Here is a 23,649-nt window from a genome sequence, read left to right on the forward strand (position 1 = left end):
TGGCCCACTCCAGGGCTCCAGGTATGCTATGAATGCTCCTGTGTGGCCAGCCATCATGGGCCTCCTTAGAGAGATTCCTTGAAGGAGATCAGGAATGCAGCATCACAGCCTAGAAGTGCTTGCCCCACTATCAAAACAAACAAAGCTTTCCATGTTTTCTTCGCAGAATTCAAAAAGAAAAATAGCACTTAAGATACACCTTATCATCACCTGTCACTGGGAGAGTCACTGTGGCACGAAGAGTCCACATTTCCCATTGGGAAGTCCCTACTTTAGATATTGTCTCTTCCACAAAAGGCATAAGGAGAGCTTAGACATACCCCAGTGCCTGAGTCATCCCATCTGTGAGATAGGGCCAACGAGACTCACCTACCCTACAGGGCTGTTGTATGAGTTGCAACAAGACACAAGGGTCAGGATTCTCCATTGCCTCTCAACAATTCCCCAGGGACCCAGTATTCTACTCACCTTCATTCTCTTCCTCTTCTCACTCTTCTTTCTGGGCACTTTTACATCTAGTTCCTTAAATATTTCCCAATTGTGTAGGGGTTCTCCACATCTGAGGGCCCCTCAGTGGCAATGTCGGTGTCCTTATCCAAGGATGCTTCAGGGTGTAAGTTAGGGTGGATACTGACATCCAACCCAATTCCGCCTTGTTGTTCCACAAGCTCTTTGGGTGAATATTTGCTCCTTTACCCTGAAGGAAGGAGACTCCCATCTCCTTTGTCCCCCCATCTTCATCCATAGGAGACATGGAAAGGACTTGAGCTATTGACGTGATCCTTCCTATGCACCTTCCTTTCCCACTGAGTGGTCCTCACCAGCTCTTCTTACTTTAATGTCCCCCCACTTAACCCAAACATCCCTTGCTTTCTTTCCCCGTCTCCTCTAATAATAAGCATCTAGTCAGTTAAGCACATACACTTAAGGCCCATTCACATGTGATGTTCAACACTCATACGACGAGTGTACAATGTACACAGGTAAAGATCTGTACACAGGGCAGTCATTCACATGTTATGCTGAGTGCAGTACAGAAGCACACTTCCTATCTGTACCATAATAGGAAACAGATTTGAAGGAAATACCACTACTACTAATAATAACAACAAACAAACAAACTTTATTTGTTAGCTGCCCCATAACAAATTGTTCTCTGGCCTATATCCTGGCCTATATCCAGGTTCACTTTTAAAATAAACACAGGCACAGCCATTCACACAAACAAGTGAACAGGTGTACAGACATCTGTACACTCGTACCGCATAATGTCTGAATCAGACTATAGACAGTAATGCTGTATTAGTGGCCAGACACGTGAAACATCTTGCGTGATCTGTGTCGTGTGGAAATGTCATGTGTGTTTCTTTAAATACAAGTCAAGCCTCTCTTTTGAATTCAATAACACATATTTTTATTTCTATTTTAAACCTGTGGGTGGTCAGTTCTTTTGAGAAGCGGTCTATAACTGTGCCTCGCTGATTTTTTGTTGAACCCTGTTTGCTCTTTGTGACATCACTCTCTGTGATATTACCAACTGCCTTCTCTCAACTGTCAGCTGCTCAGAAGTTTCTGGTGGGAGCAAAAGGGGTTGATTTCTGCCATCCCTGGAGCCGTTCCCATCACTGAGTGAGAGAGAGGAGCTGGGAGAGGAGCTGCTTCCTTCTCGCCTCTGCTTTCCTCTGCCGGGATTAGCAGAAAGGTTGATCTCCAGATGATGCAGTTAAGGGCTTCAAGGACACCAGCAGGCCTTTCTCTCCTGGGCGCCTTCAGCATCGTGCCAGGTGCAGGATAAAGATCATTATGGAGGGTAAGGGGCTTCTCTTCTGTTCTGTGAACCGTTTCATCAAGTGGCGAGGAGTTTCAAGGGAAACCCTGGCTTCCCTCTGTTCCCTTTGGAGGAGACGTAGGGGGTTTCTGTAGAATTTCCTTTATCCGGCTGTTAGCTAGACCTTGGTCCACTGGGCCAAGAGAGGCACTTTTTAAAGTAGAGACTCTTCTTTTGAGCAGGGGGAGAGCAGTTGTCCCTCTTCAGCACGGCACAGCGCCCTTTCCAGGGCCTCCCTTGTGTCTTTTTTCCAATCATGTGGCCCTTGGGAACAGGGAACCTTTGGGGGGGGGGTCCTCCTCTTGTGCCACACAGTTTGGGAAACGGCCCTGCTCCCTGGGCCAAGAGGGACCTTTGGACGAAGTCGCAGTTCCTTTTGGGACACGGAAACATCTTCGGGCCTTCTTGTGACACACAGCTTGGCTTCCCTCCCTGCTAACTGAGCAAAACATTGTTTAAAGTGGTGTCTCGCTTATATTTCGGGGTAGGGGGGGCAGGGAGCAACTGCCCCCTAATCAACTCAGCATAGCATCCTTCTGAGGCTACTGCTGGCGTCTCTCTGGAGCTGCTGCTTGGACCGTGAGCCCCTCTGGGACAGGGAACTCTCTTCTCATTCCTTTTGCAACGTTAACTCCTTTTAGTTAAAAATGACATATCAACCTTTGTAATAATTGTGGATCGTGAGTGTGACTGGAAAGAGTGATGAGATCGCATGGTCCCTCCTCCCTGCATGAGAGGGAGGAGTCTGGTCTTGTTCAGACACACCTCTGCACGTCATTCAGACCCGGGAACTGTGGGTTAAGTGCTTACACATCTGGATGATCTGATTTTTCTTTATGTCAAAAGAAATAGAGATACCAAAGCAGGACGTGAAAGATTTTGGGGCACAAGAGGAGAGCTGGTCTTGTGGAGGCAAGCATGACTTGTCCCCTTAGCTAAGCAGGGTCCACCCAGGTTGCATCTGAATGGGAGACTTGATGTGTGAGCACTGCAAGATATTCCCCTCAGGGGATGGAGCCGCTCTGGAAAGAGCAGAAGGTTTCAAGTTCCCTCCCTGGCATCTCCAAGATAGGACTGAGAGAGATTCCTGCCTGCAACCTTGCAGAAGCCACTGCCAGTCTGTGAAGACATTACTGAGCTAGATAGACCAATGGTCTGACTCAGTATATGGCAGTTATCTATGTTCTATGTTCCTATGTCTTTTCTTCTGTCTACCTGGAGGAAGGTCAAGCTGCACAAAGAGAATGCAGGATCCTGCAAGGAAACAGCTGACTGTGATGAGGGCATAATCAAGATGAAAGGTCTGGATTCTTGAACAGTAGAGCCTGAACCAGCTGCACCCAATAAGGGCTGGAGAGACCAGCTACAGGGTGGAGACCTGCAGGCCCCTATTTAAGCCCTGCTGAGTCTAGATGGCCCTTGCTACAATAACATGTTTAGTTGTGTTTTCTAATGTTTGAGTCTCTCTCTGTCCAGCATCCAGGCTCTGCTGGCTTATCTCCTGGGGCCTTGGTCTTTCCCTGTTGTTCCTTTCTGCAGGAGTTCTCTGGTCCTTGTCCAAACTGTCTTCCTCTCCTCTTTTTAGGCCTGGTCTCCACTTGGCCTAGCAGCCTTCCCTGAGCTGGGCCTGTGCCAAAGTAAAAGTGCCCAGGAGAAGGAGTGGGAATCGGAAAAGAATGAAGGCGAAGCAAGCAATGGAGGATCCTGATAGCTGTGTCTCCTGATCCATACTACAGTCCTGTAAGGTAGGCGAGTCTTGTTGGTTCCATGTCACAGATGGGATAACTGAGGCATTCGGGGTTTGCCTGAAGTCTTCTGAGGCCAGATCCAAAGCAGGGACTTCCAGATGAGTCATCCAGACTCCTGGTCAGCCGGTCCTAGTAGCTCTCCTAGTTACAGAGAGGGCTTTGGGAAGAAGCTGGGTCCGTCTTAGAGAAAGTAGGTGCTCTTTGTGTCTCTGAATTCTGTGGGGGGAAACATGGAAAACTCTGCTGTGTTTGGGTTGTGGGGCAAGCACTGCTGGGCTGTGATGCTGCGTTCCTGGTCTCTTCCAAGGAATCTCTCCAAAGATTGGGGAAAGGAGGCTTGCCTTCTCCCCATGGCTCTGCTCTATGCTGAGAGCATCTGGGGCTCTTTCCCCCAGCAAGTGCTCCAAGATGGCCCCTGAGGCCCAGGGGAGGTAGGCCCCAAAGTTAAACCAGCTGTCACTGGGGTAGGTGGTGTGGGGCTCATCTGCGCCAGGCCGTGCAATCCCAGTCTGGGAGCCAAATGAGCAGGTGTGGGGAAGAGATGCCCCTGAGGCCCGTGGGGAGTTGCAGGGAGGGAAGGAGAATCGTGTGGAGTGTCTCTTGTTTCAATCTGCCAATCAGCCCTATAGGGTAGGCAAGTCTTCTCTGGCAGATGGGAAGCCTGAGGCCCTGGGGTTTTCCTGATAGATTTTTAGCCTCTCTTAATGTCTCTCTGCCATTTAAGTCAAATACATTTTAAAAATCTTGCACAAAGTTGACTGAAATGCAGCAAACTGGAAGGAGGTGGCAGCTAGCAGGCGGTCCTGGGACTGGATTTGGGGAAAGTGCTGCAGAAGTCGAGTGTGTGGAGGGGAATGCAGGAAGGCCTGGTCCCTGCAGCTGTGTGGAAGACAAGGGCCAGATCGCAATGCTCAGTAGCAGTGAATGGGCCCCGTGAGCAGGGGGGGCTGGTCAGTAAGGGCAGGGGGGCTCTTCCCCCTCACCCCCCAGAATCCCAGGAGGACAGGGGCAGAGGGGAGCATCTCCAGTCAGTGTCCCAGGAGCAGAAAAGGAAGGACTTGCCTAACTGATGTACCAGGCTAGAAGGACTCAGTATCACTTACTGCCTGGCTTTGTGTTTTCATTTTTGAATTCCTGTGTGTCTCCTTGGTTCCCTGTGCCTGCCTCTCAATTTGTGTGCCAAGGTAGGCTTGAGGTGAATATGCCCTAAATATTCTGTTTTCTCAGTATATTCTCACGGGGGCTGGGGGTGGGAATAGGAAATTGTGAGTAATTCCTACTGAGCATTAAAATATTTGGAAAACATTCTCCAAATAATTCTCCCAGCAGCCTCATTGGCAAATGAGAGCTGAACTTTTAATCTGCTTAGAAATGCAGATACAGTTAATTACCCTGCAGTTATAGCCCATTATTGCTGTGACACCTCCTCCTCTCCCATACTTAATTTACAGATTCACTGTAAAACTGACTCCTGATTCAGTAAGAATTTCCCTTTTTTGTTACTTTGATTTTTAAAATTAATCTCAGCCTGTTCAGAATCATCATAGCAGGAATGTTAGCATTGAGGAACAGGAGCAGCCCATCAAGACACACGTTTATGTCCTCTTTTCTGCAAACTGACCTTGGAAAAGCAGAATTAAACACAAAATTGTGAAATGTAAAACCCCACATTTGGTGTGCTGATTGTGTTGTGTCTGTTTACCACAAGACAACTGGCGTATGACTCAGGGAGGCGTGAGTTTGAATCCCCCACTCAGCCATGAAAGCCACTGTGTGTGACTGTGGGCCCACGTGCTTGTCTCTCAGCCCAAACTACATCTCTGATGGTTGTGAGGATAATAATCATCATGTAAAAATACGACGATGGATATTCATATATTGCTTTTCAACAGCAGTTCCCAAAGCGATTTACAAAGAGAAATAAAAATAAAGATGGATCCCTGTCCCCAAAGGGCTCACAATCGAAAAAGAAACCTAAGGCAGACACCAGCAACAGCCACTGGAGGGATGCTGTGCCTGGGTTGGATGGGGCCTGTTGCTTGCCCCCTGCAATGGTAAACCCAAAGAAAACCACAGGGCTCTGTGGGCGCCAGGAGTCAAAATTGACTTGACGGCACACTTTACCCTGCCATAGAAATATATGGCACTGTCTATATTGCACTGTCCTCTTTGCCTTCTCCATATTCCATAATCTTAATCTTGACCAATCCCAAACTGAAGGAAGTGTGCACACAAATTCTAAACTTCAGACAAAGATCTTCATAAAGAGAAGAATAGGCAGCAGACACTTACCCATTGTTCCAAGAAAAGAGGTCAATCTCTCTCTCTCTGTATTAAGATTAAGAGAGGCTAGAAAACATCCCGTTCCTTTTTACCAAGGCCCTCTTCATAACGTGGAGACTGGAGTAGCACAGGGCCAAGAGGCTGCACTAGCAGTCTGACAGCCCCCACTGGATGCTGCCTCTATCAGGAAAACCCCAGGGCCTCAGGCTTCCCATCTGCCAGAGGGACTTACCTACCCTATAGGGTTGATTTGCAGATTGAAACAAGAGACACTCCACACGATTCTCCTTCCCTCCCTGCAACTCCCATGGGCCTCCAGAGCATCTCTTCCCCACACCTGCTCATTTTGGTCCCAGACAGGGATTGCACGGCCTGGCTCAGATAAGCCCTGTGCAGTAGTCCTGTTCAGGTGTTACATCAACCGTAGATGCTGAAACCAAGATGTACTGGTTTCAATACTAGTACTGGTTTCAGTGCTAGATGTACTGAAACCAAGTACAGCATCCTCTAGAGCAGAGATTCTCAACATTGGGTCCCCAGATGTTATTGGACTTCAACTCCCATAATCCCCAGCCAAAGGCCACTGGGCCTGGGGATTATGGGAGTTGAAGTCCAATAACATCTGGAGACCCAACGTTGAGAATCCCTGCTCTAGAATATGCTCTGTCCCTCACGTCCACACTCCATCCCCACACTATCCATGAGTACAACATTCCAATACTATAGTCACAGATTGTGTGGGCTAAAGAACACGTCAGTGTGAGGATGAGGTGTGCTACTGGAGAATGCTGTAGCTGGGTACAGCATCCATGCTTATATAAGACCTGTACAGGGCTAGTGAATACAGTACCTATGATGCAGAAACTGGCACTTACCCAGATCACAATGGAATGTGGAGAATCCATGCATCTTTGATTGTGTTGAAAATTAGGATATCCCCATGGAGATGGTGGGCTCTGCACTACTTCCTGCACATTGCTACATCCCTAAGGATGCTCTGGACACTGCTCTTAGACCCATCCAAAGATATGTTCTTGCCTAGAAATCCTGACAGTTGCATTGTAAAACAATAGCAACAGAGAGATGGGAGGGGGGATAAGAAGAATGCCTTAGCTCAATGCTTTATCTGCATACATCCACAGTAGTTAGGGTACAATGTAAAGGGACTGAAGTGAAACTTCATTTACATGTCAGAAATGTGGTACTTCTCTAGGCCATGACTGGACACTAGGAACCAAGCAGGAATCTCCCACAGCTTATTTGGGGGTTCTCCTGTCAGCCTGCACAGCTTTTCTGAGGGAGAAGCGAGGCCGATTTTCTCCTTGGAAACAAGGGCTTTTCTGATTAGGGCTATCTCTAGCTGGGAGGTTTTTTTCATGCGAGTTTGCGTTAGCTTATGCAAGGAATGGCACGGGGAGACAAGACTAGGGCCCTATACCTAGCAGTCCTTGCACTGGTTTATCCCACTATGTTCTGTCCACACCAGGGCAAGGTGTAGGGAGCTTCTTGGGTTGGGGTTGCTCACCTGCTCCTCCCTTTGAGGTTTAATCTTTTAAAATGGAGGTATCTTGTAGGTAGGGATGTGCACGGAACCGCCAAACTGCGGTCTGGAACTGGGGTGGGGGTAGCTTTAAGAGCGGCGGGAGGGCTTACTTACTCCTCCCGCCTCTTTCCCGCTCTGGCGCCGTAAGTTTAGTAGTAATTGGGGCGGCAGGATACCTCCCTGCCGCCCCTTCCCCGCTGTTGCTGTAAAACTCCCAGGAGTCCTTTGGGTGCACACGCGCACATTGTGCGCGTGCTTCACGTCTCTGTGACGTGCACGCGCGCAAAGGACTCCTGGGAGTTTTACAGCAACAGCGGGGAAGGGGCGGCAGGGAGGTATCCTGCCACCCCAATTACTCGTAACATTACGGCGCCAGAGCGGGAAAGAGTCGGGAGGGGTAAGTAAGCCCTCCCGCCGCTCTTAAAGCTACCCCCCCACCTGAACCGGAACGCCAAGGTCCGGACCGTTCCGGGCCCATCCCTACTTGTAGGGATGTGGATGAATCAAGATCTGTGCACAGATTCACAGCACCGTTTTGGCCCCTTTAAAAGGGAGGAGAGAGCAGGTGTCTGCCTATTCCTCCACCTCTCCATGCTGCTTCCTACTGCGATGGCGCTCCCCCCAGTCGCCCTGGCGCAGCGGTGCAGCAGCACAAGCAGCACACACATGGCCTCTGCACATCTTGGTTTGTGCACATCCCTAGTATGTTGCTGCCCCTGCTAACTGAGGAAAGAGGCACCACCTTTTCAAGAGGTGACTTGGTCATATTGAGCAGTGGGTGGAGCAATTCTTCCTATCCAATTCCAGCATAACACCCCTCCATAGTAGTAAACCACTATGGCCTGGTTTACACAGTCATTTGAAGCTAGGTTTAATGTGGGTTACCAGCATTGAAGTGATTGTGTGAACCAAGGTGTTAACCTGAGATTCCCACCTTGACATGGGTTCATGCAATCACACTAATGCTGGTAACCCACATTAAACCTAGATTGAGACTATTCTGTGAACAAGCCATATGTTGTTGTTGTGTTAAGATTTTTTTTAAAAGATTTGAGCCTTTTGGGGAAAGGCAACCATCTTTTTCCTTTTTTCTATGTAATAATAATAATAATAATAATAACAATAATAATAATTCAATTTCTATACTGCCCTTCCAAAAATGGCTCAGGGTGGTTTACAAAGAGAAATAACCAACAAATAAGATGGCTCCCTGTCCCCAAAGGGCTCACATTCTAAAAAGAAACATAAGACACACACCAGCAACAGTCACTGGAAGTACTGTGCGGGGGGTGAATAGGGCCTGTTACTCTCCCCCTGCTAAATAAAGAGAATCACCACGGTAAAAGGTGCCTCCTTGCCAAGTTAGCAAGGGTTCCTTTAAAACCCTTGTTGCTCTTGTTGAAAAGTGATATAGAAATATTTGACATTGTAGTTGTTGCTGTGGACTTCTGGTAGTTCAGCCAATTTTGTTGCTCGTCTAGTCATCATGGTGGATGATTAGTGCTCGATTGTCTCTTATTTAGCCAGTGTCTTCATTATTTCCCCACTTTTATTTCCATTTTAGCAAAACAGTGCAATAGTGACTAGAACTCCCAGCATCATTTTCTTTTCTTTTTTTAATGTAGGAACAGAAGAAGCTGCCATATACTGAGTCAGACCATAGATCCATCTCTCTCACTATGGTCTACACAGACTGGCAGTGGCTTCTCCAAGGTTGCAGGCAGGACTCTCTCTCAGCCCTATCTTGGAGAAGCCAGGGAGGGAACTTGAAACCTTCTGCTCTTCCCAGAGCAGCTTCATCCCCTGAGGGGAATATCTTGCAGTGCTCACACATCAAGTCTCCCATTCATATGCAACTAGGGTGGACCCTGCTTAGCTAAGGGGACAAGTCATGCTTGCTACCACATGACCAGCCCACCTCTCTGTAGCTGCAGGATGTGTGGCTATGGATAGGGGCCAGGGTGCAGAGGGATGGGGATCCAGTCTTCTGCTCTTGTGCCAATTACCAGCTTAGATCTCAGTATTCATCACGGAAAGGAAAGCTTATGGGCATTTCCCCTTCAACAGCTAACAAATTCTGGTAGCAATTAGCATTAGGGCTATGGATTTGAGGGGAAGCATTATACCCCTCCTGCACACTACAAACGTCATCCAAATCAGCCCCTCCCTTTGTGGCTTGCTTTATTGGAGGGAGGAGAGGGCATTAGGAGTTCCATAGAGATCCTGAAATACAGTCCTTCTATGTTCAAATACACCCCACCCATTGAGTATTTATCCTGTCTTGAGATTCAAGGTCTAAAGAGAGTCTTTGGTCCTAGCAAAAATACATAATTTCTCCCTACAATCAGGCTCTGAAACTACAGGCTGCTTAGCTTAACTTCTGTGCCAGGTAAATTGATGGAAAGCATACTTAAGGACAAAATTGTTAAACAAATAGAAGAATAGGCCTTGCTGAATGAGAACAGGTTCATATGTGGTCTGGTAACAGAAGGCAGGAATAAATGGGCAGTTTTCACAATGGAGGGAAGTGTGAAGTGGGGTCCCCCAGAGATCTGTACTGGGACCAGTGTTATTCAACTTGTTCATAAATGATTTAGAAATTGGGGTAAGCAGCTAAGTGGCCAAATTTTCAGATGACACTCAACTATTTAGTGTAGTGAAATGCAAAACAGATTGTGAAGAGCTCCAAAAGGATCTCTCCAAACTGGGTGAGTGGGCGACAAAATGTCAAATGTGGTTCAATGTAAGCAAATGTAAAGTGATGCATATTCGTATTTTAAAAACCCCAACTTGACATATACACTGATGGGGTCTGAGCTGTCAGTGGCTGACCAGGAGAGAGAGCTTGAGGTCATGGTGGACAGCTCATTGAAAGTGTCCTCAGTGTGCGACAGCTGTGAAAAAAGGCCAATTCTGTGCTAGGGACCATAAGGAAGGGGACGGAAAATAAAAATGTTAGTATTATAATGCCCTTATACAAATCTATGGTGTGGCGAGATTTGGAGTACTGCGCACAGTTCTGGTCACCGTCTTTTAAGAAGGACATTGTCGAACTGGAAAAGGTGCAGAAGAGGGCAACCAAGACAATCAGGGGCCTAGAACTAGGGGCATATCTAGGGGAAATAGTGCCTAGGGCAAGCACTGAAATTGCACTCCTGTCCAAACAGGGATGATGGGACTTGTAGTCAACAATATCTGGAAATGCCTGTTAAAAGGAACACTGTACCATCTAGAGTAGAACACTGTACCATCTAGACATGGTTGTTGATCAAAACCTGAAAACATGAGCCATCTCTGTAAAAGACTTAGAACAGCAGTCAGGAGTTATGTGAGGATTCCAAGTTTCATTTTCGGTCTCATCTCATGCTTTAAAAAAACAAAAAACAAAACCGTGACTTTGTCCTAGAGGATCACCTGCCCAAATAGCCACTAGCAAAATAGGGGAAGAAGAAGGTGTTGGTGGTGGTGGTGGTGGGGTGTCTATAAACCAGTGAATGATTCCTGCCAGCCTTTGTCTTGTGATGACTGTTGGCTCATGATGGGGTATATGTGCATTCACCACACTAGTGCTTACTTTGGCACCAGGAGGGAGGAGGATACATTAGTTTGCCACACGAGACAGAGGAATTTGCATTTGCAACAGGAGCAGACAGCCAAGTTCTGGCAGGGCCAAAACCAGCCCCTGCCAGACTAAGAAATCATTGTCATTTGCCCCTTCCTGTCACAAGCAGTGTGCTGTTCTTTTATTATTGACTCTAACTCTCAGATATCCCAGTCATGGATGGAAAATTCAGGGTCAATTTACAAGAGACACATTTTCTACATGGAAGTTTCTTCTGTGCAGGTGTTGTGCAGAAAGTTTTGTGTAGTGACCACCAGGGGCATAGCAAGGTTGGAATGGGCCCAGAGATGAGATTTTAAAATGGGCCCCCAGCCCCTCAAAGTCCAGGGCCTCCACACATCCCAGGCCCCCAAGGATTAAGTCTGATATTTCAAAATAAGTATGCTGCCTGGAAATACATTTCACTGAATACACACACGCACACTTCACAGTATATAGTGATAGACATTGAGTACTATATATTTGTGCTACTTTTAATGCCTAGAACACACCAGAAACACTAATTATTAAAATGGCCTCCTCGCTGCAGATTAGCAAAGGAGACTTTCAACCATGCAGGGTGAGCCTATGTTTGTTTTCTCAGAATTCTTGAACAAATTCAGTCAAGTTTGATTCCAGGAGGTTTTTCACATGAGGCTTTTAAAGCCCTTTAACACACACCTCCTCTGGAATGGAGGTGCTGCATTCACATGTTGGCCAGATTTATCCTGAAGTCCCTACAAGTTATTGGGGAGCAGTTCACACGCAATTCAGGTTTTTCCACTGCTCGTTAGAGTGCAGCCTGATTGATATCCAGAGTATGAGAAGATGCTCTTATACAAAAGTTCGCATGTCTGAGCAAGTTACAGTCTTCATATGCTCATTGTAAGAGAGCAACTAATCATTGGTTTGACTCATGCTGTAGGACACTAAGTAAACAATTGAAGAGTATTTACAGACAGTATAGATCGGGCTCAGAACACTCCCACCAATCTATTTTTCAGATAAAGAAAACATACAAAAGCCGTCTCAAATTTGCTAAACATCAAGCCTCACCAAATGACCATGGATATTCATATACTGCTTTTCAACAGAAGTTCCCCAAGCGATTTACACAGAGAAATAAAAATAAAGATGGATCCCTGTCCCAAAGGGCTCACAATCGAAAAAGAACCCTAAGACAGAAGCCAGCAACAGCCACTGGAGGGATGCTGTGCTGGGGTTAGATGGGACCTGTTGCTTGCCCCCTGCAGTGGTAAACCCAAAGAAAACCACAGGGCTCTGTGGGCGCCAGGAGTCAAAACTGACTTGACGGCACACTTTACCTTACAAATGCCATCGGTATATAAATATCAGAGCATCAGCACTTAAAAAGGTGTCTCTTTGCTCAGTTAGCTGGGGTAGCTGCTAATTGAGTCAAGTTTAGTAGCTAATTGCTAAACTTTATTTTCTTAAAACTACTTGCTTTCATAAAACTCCCCTGCCTTGTCTAGCACTCCTCTGTGTATATGGAGATTGTAGCAAATCCTAAGAGATCAAAGGTAAAGGTAGACTGTGCCGTCGAGTCGGTATCGACTCCTAGTGACCAGGAGTGGTTTACCATTACCATCTCCCATGCAGTACGAGATGATGCCTTTCAGCACCTTCCTGCTGCTGCCCCATATAGGTGTTCCCCATAGTCTGGGAAACATACCACCAGGGATTTGAACCGGCAACCTCTGGCAGTCATGTCATTTCCCTGCTGTGCCATTGAGTAGCTCCTAAGAGATTAGCAAAGCATAAAAAATCTTTCTCTATTTCACAGTGTTGAAGAACCTCTTGAATTTGTCTTCCCAGAAGATGGAGAGGTAAGTCTGACTCCTACCACCTCCAGAGGCCAGACTGTCAGAGAGCTACATAGGAAAAGACAGCAGTCCACAGATATCAAAGGTGTTGAAAAAGGAGCGTACTTCCTCTCTGTTGCTACTGAGTGCAGCACTGAACGCTGCCAATACGAGAATGCAGGTTTAGGCTAGGCAGTAGGAATGCTTTCCCAAATGGGAGAAGGGTTGCCAAGGTCACCTCATGGAGTCCTGGGCTCCTCTTTGCTGATGGTTTTCAGACAGAAGCCAGATAACGATGATCTCCAAGGAGCCTTCCCACTCTAAAATGCAAAGATTCTTCTGTGATCGTCACATTGAGTCTGCAAGGGATCTGCAAGTCCCGCCCCCCCCGACACCCAGACTGATTCTATTTGCCCCCCAAGTTGACTGCAGTTATGAGGAAGCAGATTTAAGCTAAGCCTTGAGAATAATTTCCCACGGGAGAGATGTCTGCAGAGGCACACACAACCATCCCAAGTACAGATATAGATAGTATAGAGGTACACTCGCACATATACTTGTGAACACTTTTTTAATGTCAATAATTGGTAAAGAGGGACCAATGATGCATGGATTTATTTTTCTGATTGAATCCCTTCCCTTGATGGGAGTTGCAGCCCAACAACATCTGGGACCAAGTTTGAGAATCTCTTGTCTGTTGGCTTCCCAGAGGCATCCAGTGAGCCCCTATGGGGAAACAGCATGCTGGATTAGATAGGCCTTGGGTCTGATCCAGCAGGGCTGTTAGGTTCTTAACAGTCAGGTATGATGGGAGTTGTAGTCCAACTTCTATTTCCAGTCATTCTCTTCAGCCTGACCTACTTTACAGGACTATTGTGAGGATAGAAGAATTGCATATTTGGAGGTCCCGGCAGTAAGGGCAGATATAAATTTCAGAAGCCAAGGGTTCTTAAAATTGGGTCCCCAGATGTTTTGGGACTAGAATTCCCATCATCCTCAGCTACAAAACCTTGCAGGAGTATTGCATGTCTTGTTGATCAAAAGGGAATCATGCATGTTTGGAATGGAAGGGTCCTTGTAAGAGCCCTGAAAAGTCAGAAGTTAGATTACACAGAAGTTATATTAGAAGTTACAAATATTTTAAAGTTGATGCTTATGCTTTATTTTAAAAATATTTATATATTTCATATTGAAAAGACTCTTGGTTAAAACAACGCAGGGTTGTGTACAGCCCATCGGATCCCTCTACTACCTCTTGGTTTCTCCCAAGACGTGCTCAAGAGAGATTTCCATAGAGATCTGCTTGCACAGACATTACACTTTCATCTTGCTTCTGAATCCTTGCAATAGCTGCCACTTGAAGCACTAGAGGGGTGGGGAGGGATAGCTATTCACAGCAATTAGCCAAGAAGCTAGGGATGACCCACCTGTAGCTCAGCAGCTGCTGTTGGACTAGAATTAGCATCATCCCCAGCTGCTGTGTTGAGACTACAGATGATCACCCCCATCAAAACAGGTGGCTGGGGATGGTAGAAGTTTTAGTATGGTGGGAGTTGTAATCCAACACAGTGATAACAAATATAGTCCCCTGATGCAAATCCATGGTGAAAAGCATCGTGAAAGAAAGCATCAGGGTTTGGGCAACAGCTTGTATAAGGGGGCTGGATAAAGAAATCAACATGAAAATAGGAAGGTTGAAACTAAGGGCGAATAAGGGAAGGCCATTAAAGTAACACATTGATCTGAATTTAAGATGCTATTACCCCAAATGATTTGATGTTAAAACTCAGGGTCACGACGTAAATTCAGAATCCTGCTGTTTTAGGTAAGTAAATGTTTAACATATATTAAACTGCCACCCATTCCTGGAGGGCCGGCTGCCCGTTGGTTCTTTCCTCCTGCCTCCCAAATGACTTGATGTTAAAATTCAGGTTCATGACATAAATTCAGAATCCTGCTGTTTTAGGTAAGTAAATGTTTAACATATATTAAACTGCCACCCATTCCTGGAGGGCCATTCGCCCGTTTGTTCCCTCCTCCTGCCGGACCCCACGAGGCTTGGCGTTCCCTCCTCCTGCCGGACCCCACGAGGCTTGGCGTTCCCTCCTCCTGCCGGACCCCACGAGGCTTGGCGTTCCCTCCTCCTGCCGGACCCCACGAGGCTTGGCGTTCCCTCCTCCTGCCGGACCCCACGAGGCTTGGCGTTCCCTCCTCCTGCCGGACCCCACGAGGCTTGGCGTTCCCTCCTCCTGCCGGACCCCACGAGGCTTGGCGTTCCCTCCTCCTGCCGGACCCCACGAGGCTTGGCGTTCCCTCCTCCTGCCGGACCCCACGAGGCTTGGCGTTCCCTCCTCCTGCCGGACCCCACGAGGCTTGGCGTTCCCTCCTCCTGCCGGACCCCACGAGGCTTGGCGTTCCCTCCTCCTGCCGGACCCCACGAGGCTTGGCGTTCCCTCCTCCTGCCGGACCCCACGAGGCTTGGCGTTCCCTCCTCCTGCCGGACCCCACGAGGCTTGGCGTTCCCTCCTCCTGCCGGACCCCACGAGGCTTGGCGTTCCCTCCTCCTGCCGGACCCCACGAGGCTTGGCGTTCCCTCCTCCTGCCGGACCCCACGAGGCTTGGCGTTCCCTCCTCCTGCCGGACCCCACGAGGCTTGGCGTTCCCTCCTCCTGCCGGACCCCACGAGGCTTGGCGTTCCCTCCTCCTGCCGGACCCCACGAGGCTTGGCGTTCCCTCCTCCTGCCGGACCCCACGAGGCTTGGCGTTCCCTCCTCCTGCCGGACCCCACGAGGCTTGGCGTTCCCTCCTCCTGCCGGACCCCACGAGGCTTGGCGTTCCCTCCTCCTGCCGGACCCCACGAGGCTTGGCGTTCCCTCCTCCTGCCGGACCCCACGAGGCTTGGCGTTCCCTCCTCCTGCCGGACCCCACGAGGCTTGGCGTTCCCTCCTCCTGCCGGACCCCACGAGGCTTGGCGTTCCCTCCTCCTGCCGGACCCCACGAGGCTTGGCGTTCCCTCCTCCTGCCGGACCCCACGAGGCTTGGCGTTCCCTCCTCCTGCCGGACCCCACGAGGCTTGGCGTTCCCTCCTCCTGCCGGACCCCACGAGGCTTGGCGTTCCCTCCTCCTGCCGGACCCCACGAGGCTTGGCGTTCCCTCCTCCTGCCGGACCCCACGAGGCTTGGCGTTCCCTCCTCCTGCCGGACCCCACGAGGCTTGGCGTTCCCTCCTCCTGCCGGACCCCACGAGGCTTGGCGTTCCCTCCTCCTGCCGGACCCCACGAGGCTTGGCGTTCCCTCCTCCTGCCGGACCCCACGAGGCTTGGCGTTCCCTCCTCCTGCCGGACCCCACGAGGCTTGGCGTTCCCTCCTCCTGCCGGACCCCACGAGGCTTGGCGTTCCCTCCTCCTGCCGGACCCCACGAGGCTTGGCGTTCCCTCCTCCTGCCGGACCCCACGAGGCTTGGCGTTCCCTCCTCCTGCCGGACCCCACGAGGCTTGGCGTTCCCTCCTCCTGCCGGACCCCACGAGGCTTGGCGTTCCCTCCTCCTGCCGGACCCCACGAGGCTTGGCGTTCCCTCCTCCTGCCGGACCCCACGAGGCTTGGCGTTCCCTCCTCCTGCCGGACCCCACGAGGCTTGGCGTTCCCTCCTCCTGCCGGACCCCACGAGGCTTGGCGTTCCCTCCTCCTGCCGGACCCCACGAGGCTTGGCGTTCCCTCCTCCTGCCGGACCCCACGAGGCTTGGCGTTCCCTCCTCCTGCCGGACCCCACGAGGCTTGGCGTTCCCTCCTCCTGCCGGACCCCACGAGGCTTGGCGTTCCCTCCTCCTGCCGGACCCCACGAGGCTTGGCGTTCCCTCCTCCTGCCGGACCCCACGAGGCTTGGCGTTCCCTCCTCCTGCCGGACCCCACGAGGCTTGGCGTTCCCTCCTCCTGCCGGACCCCACGAGGCTTGGCGTTCCCTCCTCCTGCCGGACCCCACGAGGCTTGGCGTTCCCTCCTCCTGCCGGACCCCACGAGGCTTGGCGTTCCCTCCTCCTGCCGGACCCCACGAGGCTTGGCGTTCCCTCCTCCTGCCGGACCCCACGAGGCTTGGCGTTCCCTCCTCCTGCCGGACCCCACGAGGCTTGGCGTTCCCTCCTCCTGCCGGACCCCACGAGGCTTGGCGTTCCCTCCTCCTGCCGGACCCCACGAGGCTTGGCGTTCCCTCCTCCTGCCGGACCCCACGAGGCTTGGCGTTCCCTCCTCCTGCCGGACCCCACGAGGCTTGGCGTTCCCTCCTCCTGCCGGACCCCACGAGGCTTGGCGTTCCCTCCTCCTGCCGGACCCCACGAGGCTTGGCGTTCCCTCCTCCTGCCGGACCCCACGAGGCTTGGCGTTCCCTCCTCCTGCCGGACCCCACGAGGCTTGGCGTTCCCTCCTCCTGCCGGACCCCACGAGGCTTGGCGTTCCCTCCTCCTGCCGGACCCCACGAGGCTTGGCGTTCCCTCCTCCTGCCGGACCCCACGAGGCTTGGCGTTCCCTCCTCCTGCCGGACCCCACGAGGCTTGGCGTTCCCTCCTCCTGCCGGACCCCACGAGGCTTGGCGTTCCCTCCTCCTGCCGGACCCCACGAGGCTTGGCGTTCCCTCCTCCTGCCGGACCCCACGAGGCTTGGCGTTCCCTCCTCCTGCCGGACCCCACGAGGCTTGGCGTTCCCTCCTCCTGCCGGACCCCACGAGGCTTGGCGTTCCCTCCTCCTGCCGGACCCCACGAGGCTTGGCGTTCCCTCCTCCTGCCGGACCCCACGAGGCTTGGCGTTCCCTCCTCCTGCCGGACCCCACGAGGCTTGGCGTTCCCTCCTCCTGCCGGACCCCACGAGGCTTGGCGTTCCCTCCTCCTGCCGGACCCCACGAGGCTTGGCGTTCCCTCCTCCTGCCGGACCCCACGAGGCTTGGCGTTCCCTCCTCCTGCCGGACCCCACGAGGCTTGGCGTTCCCTCCTCCTGCCGGACCCCACGAGGCTTGGCGTTCCCTCCTCCTGCCGGACCCCACGAGGCTTGGCGTTCCCTCCTCCTGCCGGACCCCACGAGGCTTGGCGTTCCCTCCTCCTGCCGGACCCCACGAGGCTTGGCGTTCCCTCCTCCTGCCGGACCCCACGAGGCTTGGCGTTCCCTCCTCCTGCCGGACCCCACGAGGCTTGGCGTTCCCTCCTCCTGCCGGACCCCACGAGGCTTGGCGTTCCCTCCTCCTGCCGGACCCCACGAGGCTTGGCGTTCCCTCCTCCTGCCGGACCCCACGAGGCTTGGCGTTCCCTCCTCCTGCCGGACCCCACGAGGCTTGGCGTTCCCTCCTCCTGCCGGACCCCACGAGGCTTGGCGTTCCCTCCTCCTGCCGGACCCCACGAGGCTTGGCGTTCCCTCCTCCTGCCGGACCCCACGAGGCTTGGCGTTCCCTCCTCCTGCCGGACCCCACGAGGCTTGGCGTTCCCTCCTCCTGCCGGACCCCACGAGGCTTGGCGTTCCCTCCTCCTGCCGGACCCCACGAGGCTTGGCGTTCCCTCCTCCTGCCGGACCCCACGAGGCTTGGCGTTCCCTCCTCCTGCCGGACCCCACGAGGCTTGGCGTTCCCTCCTCCTGCCGGACCCCACGAGGCTTGGCGTTCCCTCCTCCTGCCGGACCCCACGAGGCTTGGCGTTCCCTCCTCCTGCCGGACCCCACGAGGCTTGGCGTTCCCTCCTCCTGCCGGACCCCACGAGGCTTGGCGTTCCCTCCTCCTGCCGGACCCCACGAGGCTTGGCGTTCCCTCCTCCTGCCGGACCCCACGAGGCTTGGCGTTCCCTCCTCCTGCCGGACCCCACGAGGCTTGGCGTTCCCTCCTCCTGCCGGACCCCACGAGGCTTGGCGTTCCCTCCTCCTGCCGGACCCCACGAGGCTTGGCGTTCCCTCCTCCTGCCGGACCCCACGAGGCTTGGCGTTCCCTCCTCCTGCCGGACCCCACGAGGCTTGGCGTTCCCTCCTCCTGCCGGACCCCACGAGGCTTGGCGTTCCCTCCTCCTGCCGGACCCCACGAGGCTTGGCGTTCCCTCCTCCTGCCGGACCCCACGAGGCTTGGCGTTCCCTCCTCCTGCCGGACCCCACGAGGCTTGGCGTTCCCTCCTCCTGCCGGACCCCACGAGGCTTGGCGTTCCCTCCTCCTGCCGGACCCCACGAGGCTTGGCGTTCCCTCCTCCTGCCGGACCCCACGAGGCTTGGCGTTCCCTCCTCCTGCCGGACCCCACGAGGCTTGGCGTTCCCTCCTCCTGCCGGACCCCACGAGGCTTGGCGTTCCCTCCTCCTGCCGGACCCCACGAGGCTTGGCGTTCCCTCCTCCTGCCGGACCCCACGAGGCTTGGCGTTCCCTCCTCCTGCCGGACCCCACGAGGCTTGGCGTTCCCTCCTCCTGCCGGACCCCACGAGGCTTGGCGTTCCCTCCTCCTGCCGGACCCCACGAGGCTTGGCGTTCCCTCCTCCTGCCGGACCCCACGAGGCTTGGCGTTCCCTCCTCCTGCCGGACCCCACGAGGCTTGGCGTTCCCTCCTCCTGCCGGACCCCACGAGGCTTGGCGTTCCCTCCTCCTGCCGGACCCCACGAGGCTTGGCGTTCCCTCCTCCTGCCGGACCCCACGAGGCTTGGCGTTCCCTCCTCCTGCCGGACCCCACGAGGCTTGGCGTTCCCTCCTCCTGCCGGACCCCACGAGGCTTGGCGTTCCCTCCTCCTGCCGGACCCCACGAGGCTTGGCGTTCCCTCCTCCTGCCGGACCCCACGAGGCTTGGCGTTCCCTCCTCCTGCCGGACCCCACGAGGCTTGGCGTTCCCTCCTCCTGCCGGACCCCACGAGGCTTGGCGTTCCCTCCTCCTGCCGGACCCCACGAGGCTTGGCGTTCCCTCCTCCTGCCGGACCCCACGAGGCTTGGCGTTCCCTCCTCCTGCCGGACCCCACGAGGCTTGGCGTTCCCTCCTCCTGCCGGACCCCACGAGGCTTGGCGTTCCCTCCTCCTGCCGGACCCCACGAGGCTTGGCGTTCCCTCCTCCTGCCGGACCCCACGAGGCTTGGCGTTCCCTCCTCCTGCCGGACCCCACGAGGCTTGGCGTTCCCTCCTCCTGCCGGACCCCACGAGGCTTGGCGTTCCCTCCTCCTGCCGGACCCCACGAGGCTTGGCGTTCCCTCCTCCTGCCGGACCCCACGAGGCTTGGCGTTCCCTCCTCCTGCCGGACCCCACGAGGCTTGGCGTTCCCTCCTCCTGCCGGACCCCACGAGGCTTGGCGTTCCCTCCTCCTGCCGGACCCCACGAGGCTTGGCGTTCCCTCCTCCTGCCGGACCCCACGAGGCTTGGCGTTCCCTCCTCCTGCCGGACCCCACGAGGCTTGGCGTTCCCTCCTCCTGCCGGACCCCACGAGGCTTGGCGTTCCCTCCTCCTGCCGGACCCCACGAGGCTTGGCGTTCCCTCCTCCTGCCGGACCCCACGAGGCTTGGCGTTCCCTCCTCCTGCCGGACCCCACGAGGCTTGGCGTTCCCTCCTCCTGCCGGACCCCACGAGGCTTGGCGTTCCCTCCTCCTGCCGGACCCCACGAGGCTTGGCGTTCCCTCCTCCTGCCGGACCCCACGAGGCTTGGCGTTCCCTCCTCCTGCCGGACCCCACGAGGCTTGGCGTTCCCTCCTCCTGCCGGACCCCACGAGGCTTGGCGTTCCCTCCTCCTGCCGGACCCCACGAGGCTTGGCGTTCCCTCCTCCTGCCGGACCCCACGAGGCTTGGCGTTCCCTCCTCCTGCCGGACCCCACGAGGCTTGGCGTTCCCTCCTCCTGCCGGACCCCACGAGGCTTTTCCAGTTGTTTTCCCAGGAGTGGGACAGGACTTCGCTAACTCATGAACCAAGGTTGTACCAAGTATTATTTCCATTCTCATTTTGTCTTATTTTATTTCAATTCTTGTGTCTGTCCTTCGTTCCCTTTTCTTGTTTCCCCTGGAACTATATTTGGGGCCCTTCAACTTTATTTGGGCAATGTCCCCCAGAAGTTTTGTATGTGAAATTTTTGTACTTTAAATTGCCTCTCTCTTAAATGGTATCTTTAAATTTTTGTACAGCCTATTGGATCCCTCTGCTGCCCTTTGATTTCTCTTGGACCAGCTTGACAGATGTTTCCGTAGTAGTCTCTTTCCACATGTTTCATGTTTCTGCTGCTTGTTTGCTGTAGCTGCCACTTGAGCCCTCATGCTAAATATGCTAAATAAAATAAATGTGTGGTTTTGTGGGGCAGCGGGTGGGTCTATCTATTCACAGCATTTAGGCTCTGGCCGGGTGGAGTTGTGGTGTTAAGAGGGGGCAGGGCAGCAAACTGATTCTCTACAGAGCAGACATCCAAAAGCAAGAGAAATGGCACAGAGGAAGCCGAGAGGCTAGAGATTGCCCGACGCTCCCCAGCTCTTGTTGGATTACAACTCCCATCATCCCCAGCTTCTCTTGTTCAGGACTACAGCTCCCATCACCCCCTGCCATAAAGCTTGGCTGGGGATGATAGAAGCTGTCCTCCAATCACCCCCAGCCCCCTTGTATTGTGGCATGAGTTGATGGGAGTTCAACAACAGCTAGAGAACCTCAGGCTGGCCACACCTGCAATAACAAATACAGTCCCCTGATGTAAATCCAGATCTTCTTATGAAGAGAACCATCACGTTTTGAGCAATGGCTTGTTGGGGGGGCGGATAAATAAATCAACATGAAAACCAGGCAGTTGAAACAGAGGGTCGTGAAGAAAACACCACTTAAGTAGCTCACATTTGTTTCCTTTTTCTTCTCTCTCGGCTATACCAGCAAAGAAGAGCTTCCCTTTCAACATCTAACAAAGGATCCCATCCTGCTTCTGATGCACTGTTATCAACGCGAGTGCTGAGGGTTGCCTCGGCCGGGTAAATATGCATTGACACAATGACAAATCTCTCCGGTGGCTGAGCGGAATGGTGGGCCCTAGAGAAGGCAGGAAGAGGCTGAGGAGAGCAACCCCACAACAGATGCCCATTCCCTTTTTGACTAGGTTTGCAAAAGCCTCGTGTACACTCAAGGTCATGAGGCTTTTGCAAAGAGGGGGCATAGTTTCCCGGGAAACGACTTCACCCCAGGAGTGGAATCCACACCTTAGTTTACAGAGCTCCCTTCAAACTAGTTACTGAACTTGCAGCCCAGGTTTGCACCCGTTCCCTCTGTCCCATCTCTTGATTCCGAGTCTGGGTCCCCACCCCACCCCTTCCCCTGGCTCTGCATCCAGTGCAGGGTGCAAATGTCACGTCCAGTCCTGGCAGGGTGCAAGAAACAAGGCTGGACCCCACAGTGAACCATTCTGTAAGGCCAAGCAGGGGGGCAGAGGGTGTGCTAGTGAAAGCGATCCCCGCCCTCTCTTGGCCTTCTGCAGGGACACCTTGGCATCCACTCACCCCCCTCAGGTGACAGTGTGGGATTAGCCGGTCGCCATTTGGGGCCGAGTAGGAATTTTCCCCATCCACCCGGATTGGCCTGGAGGTGGCTGGTTTTTTGCCTACTCTGCACTGTTGCACTGGAAGGGATTTCTGATCTGGCGGATGTTAGGAGTGGTGCCGCTAAATAGTGTAGCCCCTTGGTCACCATGGCAGGTCCGAGGAGGGGATGTAGTGCCCCACCCCATTGGTGGCAGGTGCGATTTCCCCCAGCTACACTCTAGTTCTCTGCTAAAATGAGTCAATAAAGTGATGGCCCTAGTTTCAACCCATTTCCTGTGTGCTGTCGTTTATTTCTGGGTGTGGGTGCAAAGGGACTTCATGGCAGAACGCTTGCAAGACAGTCTCAAGTAGCATTGAGTGTGAGCTATAGATCCACAAAGGCAAGCTTTACAAAGAGGCAGAATCCGAAATTCAGGAGAAGCATGAGTTGCTCCTTCTGCTCTAGCCAGGTCTTCTGCTCCTCCAACTCCACAAATGGGAGTCTGGTTCATACTCACACAATCAAGTGGCAAAGCTCTGCATAGACTGTATCACTTCAGGCTGCAAGTGGAAGGTAGGGTTTTTAAATGCTCTCCCTCATAATAGTTTTTTTTTAAAAAATAGCATGTTGGGAACAAGTGTTCAACTCAGGGGTGCAAACAGAGAAAAATCTTAAGGAGCACCTCATTAATTTTATTTTGTGGATAGGTATGGGCTATTAGAGGCACAGTGGGGAAGAAACTTGCCTAGGGAGCAAGAGGCTGCTGGTTCAAATCCCCGCTATTTCCCAGTCTATGGGAAACACCGATATCGGGCAGCAGCGATATAGGAAGATGCTGAAAGGCATCATCTCATACTGCCGGGAGATGGCAATGGTCAACCCCTTCCCAATTCTACCAAAGACAACCACATGGCTCTGTGGTTGCCAGGAGTTGGCAGGTGGTGTGATAAAATGCAGGGGAAACTGCTCAATTGGTCAAGGGTGATGTGCACTCTTGGTTCAGTCTAACCCTTTCCCTTCAGAGCTATTTTTCGATGTGCAGGGATCTTCTGTGGGGAGGGATGCACAAATCACACATCTGCAGCTTGAAGTGATACAATCCAGGAAAAGGTTACTCAGTGATTTTGCTGAATGTTTCAAGTATTGCCAGCAGTCTGTCTGTGAGCACAGCAAAAAGAGAATCTGGTGTTTAGTAGGTGCTAGCATGAATTTGTCACACTGGAGTAATCTCTCCTCCTCTTTTAACAGAGTTACTAGTTTGGTAGAGGACAGGGATGCTGTGGACAAAGTGTGCCTTGATTTCTGCAAAGCATTTGACTCAGTCCCCACAATATCCTCCTTGACTTCTGTGGAGAATGGG

The 23,649-nt window shown here is 52.9% G+C and overlaps 1 long non-coding RNA gene across 3 annotated transcripts; it reads left to right on the forward strand.

Annotated features, from left to right (window-relative positions):
• Window positions 1–1,565: 1,565 nt before the first annotated feature.
• Window positions 1,566–22,578, forward strand: LOC128345381 (uncharacterized). Of its 3 annotated transcripts, XR_008316412.1 has the most exons (4): window positions 1,566–1,810; window positions 3,414–3,573; window positions 12,808–14,792; window positions 21,651–22,578. It is a non-coding gene; the product is annotated as an uncharacterized LOC128345381 (long non-coding RNA). The 3 variants fall into 3 exon arrangements; XR_008316410.1 differs by lacking the exon at window positions 1,566–1,810 and having other exon boundaries at window positions 3,253–3,573; XR_008316411.1 differs by lacking the exon at window positions 1,566–1,810 and having other exon boundaries at window positions 3,270–3,573; window positions 12,808–12,932.
• The last annotated feature ends 1,071 nt before the right edge of the window (window positions 22,579–23,649 follow it).

This window comes from Hemicordylus capensis, chromosome 2, assembly GCF_027244095.1.
Source record: "Hemicordylus capensis ecotype Gifberg chromosome 2, rHemCap1.1.pri, whole genome shotgun sequence".
In the NCBI taxonomy this organism is placed as follows: Eukaryota; Metazoa; Chordata; class Lepidosauria; order Squamata; family Cordylidae; genus Hemicordylus; species Hemicordylus capensis.